Source organism: Melitaea cinxia, chromosome 12, assembly GCF_905220565.1.
Source record: "Melitaea cinxia chromosome 12, ilMelCinx1.1, whole genome shotgun sequence".
Lineage (NCBI taxonomy): Eukaryota > Metazoa > Arthropoda > Insecta > Lepidoptera > Nymphalidae > Melitaea > Melitaea cinxia.
In genome coordinates, this window is record NC_059405.1 from 4,811,386 (window position 1) to 4,814,987 (window position 3,602).

The window sequence follows — 3,602 nt, forward strand, 5'->3', positions numbered from 1 at the left end:
GTTCGAGTCCATTTTTATCCGATGCAGCACTTTTGCGCTCTGGGTAATTGGTTGAACTTATCTACATCATTACATCTCGATCCTACCCTCTTTTACCAATTTAATTTCTTTTTTTTTTTCACTTCCATTTTCGTTTGTTTTCCATTCAATTAGTCTTAAGCGTATTTTATGGTATGCGCTGTAAGAGATATTTTTAAGATTGAATTCGTTATATTCTGATTTTGATTACGATAATTGCGTGTAATAAAATTTGTTCTTACTAAATTTACTGCGTATTGGGATATTTTCAAATTAATTGCTTCATATAATTCAATCCTGACAGCAAATCGAATTATATTATACAATATTTGCCAAGAACTATATAAAATAATTAAATTAAGAGAAAATAATTATTAATATTCATACTTGACGAATAGACAAGCATCATAGAATAAATATAAAATATTATAGCTGTACCTCACCTCACACATTAGTATAACTAATATATTCAACGTCTATACGATGCAGTTGCTTTAACTTATAATAAAAAAGTATACTAAATGAACCCCCCCCCTCCACTCCCCCCTTCACGTGCTTATGAACAATAAAAAAATATTCAAAAATCCTATCGAAGTAGAACATTGAATTTTATAAAGAACTGTAAAATCAACTATTGTAACAGAAGAAATATTCGACACTGCCATCTCTATATACTGGTATTTAAGCCAAATTTATCTGCTAAAGGAAATGCAGAATGAAGATGTAATTCACTTGAAGATATTCAACAATACATTGATTATTATGATTCTCTTAAGAAATAGATTTGGTGCCAATTTCAATTGCAATTTTTTTTTTAAACCATAATTCTTAGAATTTCTTTAATATCAGATTTTAAACAATTAATATTTGTAGTAAATTAAAAAAAAAAGTTACACGTATATCTCAAGACAAATTTTAGCACTCCCAATTGTAAAATTAACTTTTTCTTTAATGTAACAAAAAATATATAGTTTTTGTACTTATAAAAACTTATAAACTCGTATCTCAACCCTTAATTCAGACATTTAAACATTAAACGTGGAGATAAGCAACATAATTCTTCAATACCCTACCCTTTTAAAACGATATTCTTAAGGACATAACACAATTCATACGTATCTTCTTGATCGGCGTTCATGAAATGAACGTCTAGATATATATATATAGTATAGGACATCATTTAATAAACAAAGCAGGAGCACCTCGACGTTTTAATGCCACCCCGGGCAAGGGATCTGATAATGCGTCATAACAGGTTCTCAGCTTTGAGATAGCATTGTAAGAAGCTAGTTCTACTTCGTTATGTGCTCCTGGCTTGTGTACTCGGCTATCGTTATGCGAACATCGTATCGGCCACAAAGCCCATTAATAATATAACCCACTATCTAATGTACTACGCATGCGACGATTCGTTTGACATTTATTAATATTCTTATAGCGTTATTGAAATAAAAATATTTGTGGAAGTAACAGAGAATTATAATGATTGGAATGATCGGTAAAAGAATAAAGTAAATTGAATGAATAAATAAAGTAATAAATATATAACTTATATTTGGTACAAGAAATACATCTTAAATATAAATATGATTACTACGAAATATATAAACGATATAATATGAAATATATAAAACTCTACAGTGTGCTCTTAAAATGAATTTAATACAGTGTCTATATCATTGGGCATTTTATAACTTACAACTTTTTAAGCTGAAAATTATTAGCTAGCATTAAAATTCAAAAATTATGTTTATGAAAACACAAATATAAAAACACGCACAAAGATCACTTTTGACAAAACCACTTTGAAACAGCACAGATCACTTTAAAACAGCTTTTGATTCTACGGGACTTATTATTATTTTAAAACTCCCGATTTTTGGCAACCTTGCAGACGCCATGGTCGCGGGTGCTCATAGTGATCTAGACAGCTTATAAAACTTAAAGCTATAATCTATACTGATATTTGAAAAAAATGTTGTTCAATTAAACCCGTGACCACAACAGCCAGTGATAAGATTACCACACCAATCTGATCAGACGGCAAGTTGACATAGCGTATGGGTTTTCTATATGAGTACAATCATTGGATAATCTTACTGCAATCGTTCACAGAAAATCTTAAGTAAGAAAAACACTTATACGTTACTGGTAAAGTAAAAATTATATTGTGGAATTCCTAATAAATCTAATCCTCGATAGTATAAATAACACATCAGACACATATTATAAAGTCTAGCTTGAAGCAACATTTCTAGTATGAAGTTTGAAACTGATTAAACGAAATTCTTTATATCTAGGCGTTTCACAAGATTTCTCGGCAAATGTTAAGAATTTAAACAAATTGATAAGGATCTTGCTATCTGCCTACGCTGCAGCCCACATAATCTTCCTTTATTTAGTTAAACAACTATTCGATATCATGCAATGTGTTAAATCCTTTAGCTGCATACAAACATTCTTTGGAGAAGCGTAAACATTAAAGTGAAAGGGAGGATTATTACAATAAATAAATAAAAAAAAAACTATAATTATTATTTATAGTAAATAGTATATCCTTAAAATATGTTTTCTATTATTTAATAATACATTTTAATATAATTAAAAAAGAAAAGTTTTTGAATAACCACTACGCTTATAACAAAATTGAAAAATTTGTTTATATAGTAACATACCAAAATCAGGAGCATCTGACTTGAAACCTATTTGCGTAAATAGCTTTTAAAAGTAATATTATTGTCATCCTGTCTTTAGTCTGCCCTAAGCCTCTATTTTCTTAGAAACTCGGTAACTTCTACACTTTGCAGCTACATTTTTTTTTTCTGTTCCAGTATTCATTAAGAACAAATCGTTGTACATACATAAATTAATTGACACAAATGTAGGCCTCAAATGCATAATAAATATCGATGTAGGCGATTGAGTAAATTACGATTCACGATAAAAGCCTTTATGTCTATCTAAATTAAAGGTAACATTTGCTAATTTGATTATCAAAGAAAATTACAAATATATTGAAATCAAACTAGCAATTTGCATTTCGGAATAATTAAATAAAGAAACTCTTAACACTAAATGGCTCCTACGACGCAACGACAAACATCGATATGGCTAATACACTAATATCTGTCGTGAGCGGATATCGAACCCGCGACCCGCGGAATAGTGTAATGTAATTTAAATATTAAAATCATCACTCACACTCACTTCAGCCTATTACAATCCACTGCTGGACATAGGTCTCTACAAGTTCTACAGGTCTCTCATGTGTTTTGCCAATAGTCATCATGATTTGTCGCACCGAAGACGCTGCTGCCCGTCTTCGGCATGTATATTTCAAAGCCAGCATTTGGATGGTTATTCCGCCATCGGTCGGCTTTGTAAGTTCCAAGGTCGTAGTGGAACTGTGTTATCCCTTAGTCGCCTCTTACGAGAGGGGGCGGAGAGGGGGTGACTATATTATTTACTGCCGTAACCACACAGCAGATTAAAATTATATTGTAATAGAAATATGATTATAGTTGAATTGTGTCTCCAGAGGGACAAATAGTAAAGAATTTCACAATTGTTTTTAGTAAATAAAA